General features: G+C 34.3%; 1 protein-coding gene and 1 pseudogene across 5 annotated transcripts in view; both read left to right on the top strand.

Annotated features, from left to right (window-relative positions):
- Positions 1–13346, top strand: part of CPQ (carboxypeptidase Q) — a 517628-nt gene that overhangs the window by 199420 nt on the left and 304862 nt on the right. The window lies entirely within an intron of this gene.
- LOC147571974 (U2 spliceosomal RNA) lies at positions 6696–6792 on the top strand (annotated as a pseudogene).

The following is a 13346-nucleotide window of genomic DNA, read 5'->3' as shown; positions in this document are numbered from 1 at the left end:
ACCTTGTAGTCATCAAGTGGACCCACACTCACCTTCATTTTCATGAATTATGTGCCAGATCATGATATGCACCCTCAGATTCTCAAACAATGGGGAATATTTCCCCCTATCCATCTATTTTCAAAGTATTTCTTTAGCTGACTTCAGGCATATTTGATAACTCATATCACATACAAATATAAGCATTCATACTTCATTCTCACAATATTTATGATTGATTAGCCTTGTCCATATTTTTCTGTTGCTCTGACAAATATCAATAGCATCTTTAAGATAAAGGCTTTTTAAAGTCCAAACTTTATAGTTGTATAAAGAGAAGAAAATTCAAAAGAGAAAAAATGCTGTCATTTCTCCTGCCATCTAAACTTATTTCTGTGATCCTATATTTCTTTCTTTTCTTTGTGCATATAACTTTATATTGCTTGTCATACTTTACAAAGAATTTGTCATTTTCTCTATATTGTCAAAAATTTCATATTGTTTTATAGATTTCATAATTAACATTTTAATGGCTACAAATACTCCACTGAAATTGATAACATAATTTATTCTACAATTTCCTTATTGAGCTTTTAGGCTGCTCCTATTTTTAAAAAGAGTTGCTGTTAGAATAAATCATTTTAAACAAATATGCTAGACCACATACATCTAATCAACATTACTGTGTAAGTACCTTCTACGTCTAAACATATATTCTAACACAGGTGTCATTGATGTAAACATCTCTGATACTTCTTTTTTGAGATTGTCTTTAAAGCCAATTGATAAAGCTACACATTTAACAGTCATTTCCCAGCCAACTAGTTTTCAACAAAGCAGGAAAGAGTATCCAGTGGAAAAAAGACAGTCTCTTCAGCAAATGGTGCTGGGAAAACTGGGCAATGACATGAAGAAGAATGAAACTAGACCACTTTCTTACACCATACACAAAAATAAATTCAAAATGGATGAAAGACCTAAATATGAAACAGGAAACCATCAAAATCCTAGAGGAGAAAACAGGCAGTAACCTCTTTGACCTTGGCCACAGCAATTTCTTACTAGGCATGTCTCCCAAGGCAAGGGAAATAAAAGCAAAAATGAACTCTTGGGATCTCATCAAGAAAAAAAGCTTCTATACAGTGAAGGAAACAATCAACAAAACTAAAAAGCAACCAACGGAATGAGAGAAGATATTTGCAAATAACATATCTAATAACGGGTTGTTATCCAAAGTCTATAAAGAGGTTATCAAACTCACCACCCCCCAAATAATAATAATCCAGTGAAGAAATGTGCAGAAGACATGAATAGATACTTTACTAAAGAAGACATCCAGATGGCTAACAGACACATGAAAAGATGGTAACATTACTCATCATCAGAGAAATACAAATCAAAACCAAAATGAGACACCACCTCACACCTGTCAGAATGGCTAAAATTAACAACTCAGGAAACAACAGATGTTGGTGAGGATGCAAAGAAATGGGAACCCTTTTGCCCTGTTGGTGGGAATGGAAACTGGTGCAACCACTCTGGAGAACAATATAGAGGTTCCTCAAAAAATTATAAATAGAATTACCCTATGACCCAGCAATTGCACAACTAGGTATTTACTCAAAGGATACTAGTGTGGTGTTTCAAAAGGGCACATGCACCCCAGTGTTCATAGTAGCACTATCAACAATAGCCAAATTATGGAAAGAGCCCAAATGTGAATTGATAAAGAAGATGTGGTACTTATATACAATGGAATATTACTTGGTGATCAAAATGAATGAAATCTTGCCATTTGCAACAACATGTATGGAATTAAGGTGTATTATGCTAAGTGAAATAAGTAAGTCAGAGAGACAAATATCATACGATTTCACTCCTATGTGGAATCTAAGAAACAAAGCAGCCAGACATAGGAGAAAGGAAGGAAAACCAAGATAAAAACAGAGGGAGGCAAACCATAAGAGACTCTTAAGTACAGACAATAAACTGAGGGTTGCTGGAAGGGAAGTAGGGAGGTGGGTCGAGGGATGGGCTCAATGGGTGATGGGCATAAGGAGGGCACTTGTTGGGATGAGCACTGGCTGTTGTATGTAAGTGATGAATCACTGGGTTCTACCCCTGAAACCAATACTACACTGTATGTTTACTTACATATTTATTTAACTTGAATTTAAATAAATAAATTTTTAAAAAGTTATTTTAGTCTTTTGTATCTTGGTTTTGGACTCTACATCATTTGTTCTTTTGTTCATATTTTGGCTGTCTCCAAAAATCAATTCTAATTTTAAAGTACCTAATTTTACCTCCATTTTGACCATTTGGAAGGCTGCCAAAATGTTCTGAAGGCAATTTTAGAGGGAAAAGTTCCAAAAATATTTAGAGCAATGGGAAATTACTGCAATAACTGTGCAGCCTCCTGCAGTGATAGCTTTGGAGAGCTAACACTCCTTTTGTTATGTGGATTTGGGTAGGTCTGTTACTATATTCATTAAGTCCATAACTCTGTAGTCAACTCTTCATGAGAAGACTATCATCCCAAATAATCTCGCTTCCTTGAGAGCAGGGGTGATTCTTTCACAGAACCTGTATTCATGCCTTACAGATAGTACATACCTGTTATATATATTTGTCATAGGTCTCTAGCAATGAATAATCTGTCTAGAATACACTTTTTCCATTGGCAAGCACCCACTTTTGAATAAACTCTTCTGGTGAAGGCTTGAACTCTCTAACACTGGGACCAACAACATCTGCATCACCTGGGAATTTGTTAGAAATGCATATTACTTGGCCCCACTCTGCAACTCCTGAATCAGAAATTCTGGATGTTAGACACGATGATCTGTGCTTTATCAAAACCTCCATGTGATTCTGATACATAATACATGATCAAGAAATAGTAAAGTTTGGAAAAAACTAGAAATAAAGTTCCTGGAGATAATAGTATGATGGGAGAAAGTTGATGTCAGAGGCCATAGGTTATAAAACTCAGTGTGTTCTGAGTACATATTCTGGACTAAAAATTGTGCTGTAACACTGGGTACGTAAAAGCAAAAGAAAAAGATAATGTCTTTGTTTTCATAGAGTTTGTGGTCTAGGATAGGTAAAGGATGAGTAATAGATTAAAATATATAGATACAATGCTCTGTGATACTTCAGTATAGAAGCATGTAAATATGGGTGGTGATGATCATAAGTACCATTTATAAGCCACAAGTTATCTGTCAGGCATAGTGCAGTGCTTTCCATCACAATATATCATTTTCTCAGTCTGGCCATTAGAAGGAATATAAATATTAAGAGGTTCTATGTGGCTTGAATAGGTTCCCTTGAATCTGGAAAGAAAATCTTAGTCTCAACATTCACTCTTCCTTGCCCAGAGCACTTGAGCCATTCATGAACTCTGCGTTTGTCAGTTCCCTTCAGAAATGGGTATATGGGCACCTATCTCAGAATTGATTTGCAGATTAAATAAGGTAATGTATGAAGTTGCTTAGCTCAGTATGTCCTAAATATTCAATAGATAGTAACGTCTTTATTTCTGTTGACAGTAATCATCAACATTACCACTACCAATATCATCAAAATCGTTATTATTTTTATTAGAGTGGTAAGTGGCAATATAATATAAATTCTATATGAGTTAAGAAGACAGACTGAAGCCAGACTGCCAGAATTCAGTTCTGGCTTTGTCAGCCTCTAACCATGAGACCATGGCTTATCCTCTCTGTACTTCAATTTCCTTAACTCTAAGGTGGGGGCCTTGAGTGCTTACTTCATAGGGTTGTAGTGACTGACCTGGAACATGACCAGCCCTGTAGTGTATGCTCAGTAAGTGCTGGCTGGTATTATCATTAATTTGGGGGGGAATGTGCCATGGACTGCTCTCTCAGAGAGTTTAACTTCTCTCTATGGTATGTTGTGATTTTGATGGAAAGGTTTATGTTTTAGGGGCCCTTGGAATAAAAATATCACTATTCCTTAATTCTGTAGGCATTAAGATTCCACTGCTTAAGTAAAAGCCTTTTTGTGGTGCCTAAAAATAAGGGGGGGGGGAATAATACCAAAATAAAGCTTAAAAAAGGCCAAGGGGAAGAAAATTTTAAATCAAAGGGCAGGACATCCATTTTTACTTTATGGAAATGTATTATTTAAGCAAATTTACTGATAATGATGCACAGATGCTGTTTGTAGACACGATTTTCTTCCTTTGAAGTAACTGAGTGCTGATTTCCTATCTGTGCCAGCAGTGTTTTCTGAATTAATTCTGTGCCCCTCTATATCATTGTGGGAAAGAGAGCTTATACAACTTTTCTGAAGATTAGAAGACTAAAAGGTACCTATTGCCTCAGAGGCTGAGAAGATGTACGCAAATGTGAATAAACAGTTAAAACACTACCAGGTGCACAGGAAGAGTCCTTGAACACAAACACGATTGACATCAAGAAAATATTAGCTTTGTAATTCTGCCTGGATGGCACATTGATGGACCAGCACTGCAGAAGGATTCAGCTGCAAGCATTTCATGTAATTGATGGTGGAAGAAAAGAAAATTTCAACAGATATTTTGCTGTTAATTTGCCACAGGTGCTCAAATGCCTGTGACCTAGTATGTCAAGGATTCAAAATGCTACTGTGATAGCTTCAGGCTTTGCTTCCAGGTTATTTTACAGACTGTGGCATACATTTTTAAGAATTTAATTCTGTTTATTGGTAATGTTGCAGTTCACGATTACAATCTAACAGGATGAGTGTAGTTTCTCAATCAAGTGTATATTAACTTAATTTATATCACTCAGATTCATGTTCAATTTTTTTATCATGTGCATTCTGTCTTCAGTTCTTTTATTTTAACTTAACATTATTTCATCTACATGTTTCCAGATACTGCTTTTGGCCATTTACTTTCCATGCCAGTCTTTCATTTTCTTGCTACCTCTAATGGATTGTTTCTAGATTTTCACATTTATACACAGAGATGCAGGGAACACCTTAATATAAAATTTTTTTCTTATTTTATAATACTGCCAACGAGTTTGTTCTCCAAAGCAGAAGAAACAAAGTAAGAATTTTTATAGTTCTTGCTACATATTGGGAGATCACATTCTAGAAATATTAAACTAATTTAACAGTACCATCAGCATGGAATATGGTATTTATCTTTTGTGACTGCCTTATTTCACTTAGCATAATGCCCTCAATGTTTCATGTTGTAGCATATGTCAGAATTTCCTTCCTTTTTTTTTTTTAATTTTTTTTAACGTTTATTTATTTTTGAGACAGAGAGAGACAGAGCATGAACAGGGGAGGGGCAGAGAGAGAGGGAGACACAGAATCGGAAACAGGCTCCAGGCTCTGAGCTGTCAGCACAGAGCCTGACACGGGGCTCGAACTCACGGACCGTGAGATCATGACCTGAGCCGAAGTCAGATGCTTAACCAACCAAGCCACCCAGGCGCCCCGAGAATTTCCTTCCTTTTTTAAGGCTGAATAATATTCCATTGCATATATATACCACATTTTTTAATCCATTTGTCTATTGATGAACCCTGGGGTAACTTCCACATTTCGGCGATTGTGAATAATGCTGTTATGAACATGGGTGTACAAATACATCCCTGAGACCATGCTTTTAATTATTTTGGGTATAAGTCCAGAAGTGGAATTGCCAGATCATATGGTTATTCTTTATTTTTTAAGGAACCACCATACTATTTTCCTAAGTGTGTCCATTTTACATTCTCCATTATAGCACACTAGGGCTCTAATTTTTCTACTTTCTCACCAACACTTGTTATTTTCTGTTTTCCTAATAGGTGTGAGGTGGTATCTCATTAGTTTTGATTTGCATTTCCCTAATGATTAGTGATGTTGAGCATCTTCTCATGGGCTTATTGACCACTTGTATATTTTCTTTGTTGAAATACCTATTGAAGTCTTTTCCACTGTTGAATTGGGTTGTCTGGTTTCTGTCATTCAGTTTTGGGAGTTGTGTATTTATTCTGAATGTTAATTCCTTATCAGGGCTATGATTTGCAAGCATTTTCTCCCATTATGTATATTGCCTTTTTACCTGTTGATATTGCCTTTTGATCCACAAAATTTTCTAATATTCATGAAATCTAATTTGTCTATTTTGTTGCCTTTACCTTTGATGTCATTTCCGAGAAATCAACGCCAAATCTAATGTCATGAAGATTTTGCCCTATATTTTTCTTCTAGGAGTTTTATAGTTCTAGATCTTTTATTTAAATCTTTGATCCATTTTGAGTTAATTTTTCTGTATGATGTTAAATAAGAGTCCTACTTCATTCTTTTGCATGTGGATATCCAGTTTTCCCAGCACCATTTGCTGAAAAGTCTGCCCCATTGAAAGGTCTTTGCACCTGTCAAAACCCCATATATTTGAGGGTTTGTTTCTGGGCTCTCTATTCTATACCATTGGTCTATATGTCTCTGCTTATACAAGTATAACACTATTTTGCTTGTGGTAGCTTTGTAGTAAGTTTTGGAATTAGGAAGTGTGAGTCTTCCAGATTTGTTCTTCTCTTTCAAGATTACTTTGGCTATTAAGGATCTATTGAGGTGCCATATAGATTTCAGGATGGGTTTTTCTATTTCTGCAAAGCACATATTTGGTATTTTGATAAGGATTGCATTGAAGCTGTTGAGTGCTTTGGGGAGTATTGACATCTTAACAGTATAAGTCTTCTATTGCTTCTCAGCCTTTTGGCTAAGATCAAGTGTAGTAACAATATAAGTCTTCTAATCCATGAATATGGTATTTGTTTTTGTTTATTTGTATTTTCTTTAATTGCTTTCAGCAGTGTTTTGTAGTTTTCATTGTATAAGTCGTTCACCTTCTTGGTTAAGTTAATTCCTAAGTATTTTAGTCTTTTGATATTATTGTAAATGGAATTGTTTTTGTAATTTCCTTTTCAGATTGTTTGTTGTTCATGTATAGAAATGCATCTGATTTTTATGTGTTGGCTTTGTATCTTGTTACTTTGGTGAAATCACTTGTTAGTCCTAACAGGTTTTTGTGTGGAATCTTTACTGTTTTCTACATAGAGATCACATCATCTGTGAACACATGTAATTTTATTTTTCCTTTTCTAATTTAGATGCCTTCTTTTTATTGCATGATTTCTCTGGCAAGAACTTTCAGTACTGTGTTGAATAGAAGTTGCAAAAGTTAGCATCCTTGCCTTGTTCCTGATTTTAGAGGAAAATCTTTCAGTTTTTCACCATTGAGTATAAAGTCCATCATGTCCAGGGCTTTTCCTTGTTAGGAGATTTTAATTACTGATTCAGTTTCCTTACTAGTTAAAGATGTATTAAGATTTTCTATTTTTTTATGATTTAGAGTTGATAGGTTTCATGTTCCTAGAAATTTGGCCATTTCATTTAGGTTTTCCAGTTTGTTAGCATATAATTGTTCATATACTCTCTTATATCCTTTATTTCTGTAGAATCAGTAAGGAATGTCCCCAGTTTTATTGCTGACTTTAGTAATGTGACTGTTCTCTCTCTCTTTTTTAGTCCATCTAGCTAAAGGTTTTTCAATTTTGTTGATCTTTTCCAAGGACCAACTTTTGGCTTCATTGATTTTCTCTGTTGCTTTTCTATTCTCTGTTTCATTTATCTCTGCTCTAATCTTTGTTTCCTTTCTTTCACTAGCTTTGAGTTTAGTTTGTTCTTCTTTTTCTATTTCTAGTTACTTAAGTTGTAAAGTTTTATTGATTTGAGATCTTTCCTGTTTTTTAATGTAAGCATTTGTTGCTACAAACTTCTCTTAGCAGTGCTTTGCTGCATTCTGTATGTTTTGGTATGTTGTGGTTTTGTTTTCATTCATTTCTAAATATTTTATAATTTTCCTCATGATTTCTTCTTTGATCCATTGGCTGGTTAGGAGTGTGCAGTTTAATTTCCACAAATTTGTGACTTTTCATTTACCTTCTTTATCTAACTTCATTCTGTTGTGACCAGGGAAGATACTTTGCATGAAACATCTTTTTATTGATCTATTTTATTATTATTTTAAAGTTTATTTATTTATTTTGAGACAGACAGAGAGAGCACAAGCAGAGGAGGGGCAGAGAGGGGGGCTGGACACAGGATCCAAAGCAGGGTCTGTGCTGACAGCAGAGTGCCTGATGCGGGGCTGGAACTCAGCTGAAACCAAGAGTCAGACACTTAACTGCACCACCCAGGTGCCCCAATACATATCTTTTTAAATCTGTAGAGACACAGTTTGTGGCCTAAGGTGGTCTATCCTGGAAAATATTCCATGTCCTTGAGAAGAGTGTGTATGCTGTTGTTGGATAGAGTGGTCTGTGAGATCTAGTGGGTTTATTGTGTTAAGTCCTCTGTTTCCTTACTTATCTTCTGTCTGGCTGTTCTGTGAAAAGGAGGTATATACAAAATGACTTCTAAAGGCTGAAGGAGACATAAAAGTGAAGAAAAAAGTAAAGAAGTCCAGCTTGACTAGAAACAGTTTATTAAGGGGACTCGTGAACAGAAGTGTGTTTTAGGTGGGTACAAGGCGAGCAGATCTCTGTAACTCCATCTCCCTTAGGACCTGCTTTTATAGCCCTAGAGTCTGAGAGTACATGCTGAGGGACTATCCAAGAGAAGAATGTTTAAGAACAGGTATGTGCCACAGGTTTCTCTATCCACTATTGAGAATTGAATATTGAAGTGTCAAATTGTTGTTCTAGAACTATCTATTTCTATGTTCAATTCTGTCAGTTTTGGTTCATATATATTGATGGTCTATCATTAGGTACATAAATGTTTATAATTGTGAATATCTTCTTGCTGTATTGACACTTTTATTAATATATATAATGTTCTTCTTTGTCTCTTATAAACTTTTTGATTTAAAGTCCATTTTCTCTGGTATCAGTATAGCCACCCCTATTGTTTTTTAGTTAATATTTGCATGGAATATCTTTTTTCATCCTTTCATTTTCAAAATATTTCTGTCTTTAGCTGTAAAGTGAGTCTCTTTTAGATTGCATATAGTTGGATCATTAAAAAATCCATTTGCCAATCTCTGCCTTTTGATTAGAGATTTTAATCTATTTACATTTAAAGTAATTATTGCTAAGCAGGGTCTTATTTCTTTCATTTTGCTATTTGCTCCCTTTATGCCTTTCAGCTCTTTTTTTGTCCCTCATTTGCTGCATTACTGTCTTTTTTTGTGTTTAGCTGATTTTTTGTAGTGGAATATTTACATTTCTTTTTCATTTGCTTTTGTTTATATTCTAGAGCTATTTCTTTGTGGTTACCATGGGGATTACATTGAATATCCTAAAGTTATAGTACTCTAATTTGAATTTATGCCAGCTTAACTTCAATAACATCTAAAAACTCTGCTCCTTTTCAGCTCTACCCCCATGCTTTTTGGTCATTGATATCACAAAATTACATCTTAATATGTTATGTGTCCCAAAACATAAACTAATGATTATATTAAATGTATTGGTCTCTTAAATCATTTAGGAAACACAAAAATGAAGCTACAAACTGTTGTTACAATTAAAAATAGTTTTTATAATTGCCCATTTATTTATCTTTATTGAGATCTTTATTTCTTTATGTGGCTTCAAGTTACTGTCCAGTATCCTTTCATCCTCTAGGACTCCCTTGAGCATTTCTTACAGGGCAGGTTTACTTCACTATCTTCCCAGAATCCTTTATAATGGCTTCTTCCAGTAACTTTAATTTTGGATTTATATATTTGATTTGAAGCTGTATATTTTTGAAAAGAAAGGTTTAATATTAATATTTATAATTTTTAAATATGCAGCACACCATTTATTTTGGTCTTGCAAATGTTGGGAATATATTTGGATACAAATAAAAAGAAATTTGACTCATTGTGGCTGTTTTAGTCAGTCTTCTTTAAGAAAAAGAGAACCAATAGGATACACACACACACACACACACACACACACACACACACACATATAGTTTTATTATGAGGAATTGGCTCACATGATTATGGAGGCTGTGAAGTCACAAGATCCATAGCCAGCAAGCTGGCTGAATCAGTTAAGCTATATTCACAAAGTTATACAACCATCCATCACTATCCAATTTTAGAATATTGTCATCATCCCAAAAGGAAACCCCATAGCATTCACTGCCCATTTTCCTCTCTCCTGACCAGCTCTAGGCAACCTAAATTTTACTTTTTACCTCTACCAATTTACCTATTCTAGACACTTCATATAAGTAGAATTTTACAGTATGTGGTCTTTTTTTACTTCTTTCACTTAAGATAATGTTTTCAAGTTTCATCCATGTTGTATCATGTATAAAAACATAATTTTTTATTACTGAATAAGATTCCATTGTATGGACATACAATTTGTTTGTCCGTTCGTGAGCTAATGGACATAAGGTTGTTTTTTACCTTTGACTATTATTAGTAATGCTGCTATGAACGTTTATGTGCAAGTCTTTGTGTGAACATATATTATAAATTCTCTTGAATATAGACCTAGTAGTACATGTTTCACTTTTTAAGGGACTGTCAAATTGTGTTTCAAAGTGGCTATACCATTTTACATTCCCATCAGCAATGTACAAGCATTCAGATTTTTCCACACCCTTGCCAATACTTGTTTTTATCTTTTTGATCATAGCCATCTTAGTGGGTATGAAGTGACATTTCATAGTGGTTTTTTTTCATAGTGGTTCTAATTTGCATTTTCCTGCTGTCTAATGATATTAAGCATCTTGTTACATGCTTATAATCTGTATACTTTACTTGAAGAATGTCTATTCATATTCTACCCATTTTTTAATTGGATAGCCATTTTATTTTTGAGATCTTAAGAGGTCTTTAGATATTTTAGATACAAGTGCCTTATCAGGTATATGATTTGCAAAGTTTTTCTCCCATTCTTTATGTTTTCTTTTCTCTTTTTGCTGGTGTCTTTTGAAATCCAGAAGTTTACAATTCTGATAATTCAATTTATCTATTTTTTTCTTTTGTTGCTTGTGATTTGGGTATTGTATCTAAGAAACAATCACTTACCCAAGGTCATGAAGTTTTATAGTTTTAGCTCCTACATTTAGGTCTGTGATTAATTTTTTAGTTAATTTTTGTATATGTTGTGATACGTGAATACAACTTTATTCTCTTACATGTGGTTATTTGGTTGGCCCCAGCACTGTTTCTCTGAAAATATTTTTCTATATCCACTGAATTGTCTTGGCACCTTTGTTAAAAATGAATTGGCCATTCTTTTAAAGGTTTATTTTTGGACTTTAAATTCTATTCTATTGATCTACCTATCCTTATACCAGTACCACACTCTCTTGCTACTATAGTTGTTTTTTTTTTTTTTAATCATGAAGGAGTGTTAGATTTTGTCAAATGCTTTTTCAGCATCTGTTGGGGTGATCATGTGGTTTTTGTCCTTTTATATTATGTGATAAATTACATTCATTGATTTTTGGATGTTAATCCAACCTTGCATTTCTGTGATAAATCTCTCTTGGTCATGATGTATAATCCTTTTCATTTGTTGCTGGTGTCAGTTTGCTTGCATTTTGTTGGATAGTTTTGGGTTTTTTTTTTTTTTTTTTGCATTTATATTTAGAAAAGATGTTGGTCTGTAGTTTTCTTTTCTTCTGATATCTTTATCTGGTTTTGATATCAGTAATAGTGACCTTGTAGAACAAGTTGAAAAATGTTCCCTTATCTTATAGTTTTTGGAATAGTTTATAAAGAATTGGTATTAATTTTTAAATGTAATTGTTTTGAGTTTTTATGGCTTCCTTTATAGTATACCCTTCGCTATTGTTAAATTGCAAGCAGGGTTATAAATGGAGACAGAAAGATATTGTTTAATGCTGATCATTTCCCTATAGAACAATTGATAGCAAAGGTACAGTACTCCAAATAAAAGTGTTGAGTCTTTATTCTGCCTACTTCTACTATACTACAGTGCTGGATATTGCACCACTGGGGGACGCTCTTAATTGCAGAAACAAATTATAAAGCTTTTATATTTTGAATTCAGAACCATAGTTGGAAGATGCCTTTCAGTGCTATTTTCTTCAGTGGAGCCATGTTAGGTACTTGCCTAACTTACTGTCCCCACTTTAAGAACTCCTACCTGTAGCTTACTGGTACAAATTTGTTTAGAACTATCATTTAAACAAAAATGAGCAAGGATGAGAGAGAGAGCGAAGCTGGGGGGGTTGGACCAAGAAATAGACTCTTAACTCTAGAGAACAAACTTTGGTTTGATGGTTACTGGAAGAGGTAGGTAGAGGGAGGGGTTAAATAGGTGATGGGGATTAAGGAAAGTACTTGTTGTGATGAGCACTGGGTGTTGTATGGAAGTGTTGAATCACTGTATTATATACCTAAAACCAATATTACACTGTATGTTAACTAACTGGAATTTAAATAAAAACTTAAAAAAAAAAGACTGCTGTGAAGTGTTATACTTCTTAAGTAAGAAAGTCTGAGAACAGGAAAGTTTGTTGAATCCCAGACATCATGTAAGGTAATCCAAACAATAAATGTTTAGATTGTCTTCCTACGTGTTTCCAAGTACCTTTGGTCTTTAGTCACTGTCAACTCAATGGGAAAAATTAACATTGAAGAAATAATAATAGCTAATGTTTACTAAATAATTACGATGTGCCAAACACTGTTTTAAGTTCTTTACATATACTATATCTTTTGTCTTCATAGCAATCTTATGGAGTCAATACTAATATTATTCTCCACTTTACAGATGTGAAAACTCAGAAACAGAGAGGTCATCTAAGTTGCTTCATGTCGTGTGGGTAGAAAATGGTAGAGCCAGGATTTTACCTAGGTTATGTGACCCCATAGGCCATCTTGAACCAGGAGTTAGGGTAGATTAGGCATATTCCAGAGCAGGGATTCAATCCAGGGTTTCTGTATTACAATTTTTGAGTTTATAAGTCCTTTGTCCCTCTCTTGATGAAGACTAACATTTTCAGTCAACATTTAAGAAATGTTCATAAAGGAAGTGCTAAGATGGTTCTAAGGATTTGAAATTAAACAGTCTCTCTCTACAGGGATGATGTAATAGACAAGTTAACAAAATAAATATTTAGCATTTATTGAGTGCTGTGTTTCATGCATGGCAAGTTGACTCACTTGTATAAATTCACTGAATCTGCAAAATAACTCTATGAATTAAGGATGTATTATTATTATCATTTTTATTTATAGATGAAGCCACTGAAACAAATATATATAACTTGCTCAAGGTCAATTAGCAATAAGTGCCATAGCCCAGGTTTGAACCTGGATGGTCTTGCTCCAAAATCTCTGTTCTTAATCATTTTGCTATGCAGTTTCT

Source organism: Puma concolor, chromosome F2 (genome assembly GCF_028749965.1).
Source record: "Puma concolor isolate L17-30 chromosome F2, mPumCon1.1.hap2, whole genome shotgun sequence".
In the NCBI taxonomy this organism is placed as follows: Eukaryota; Metazoa; Chordata; class Mammalia; order Carnivora; family Felidae; genus Puma; species Puma concolor.
Note: the sequence above shows the minus strand (reverse complement) of the source record. Positions and strands in the feature narration are given on the sequence as shown.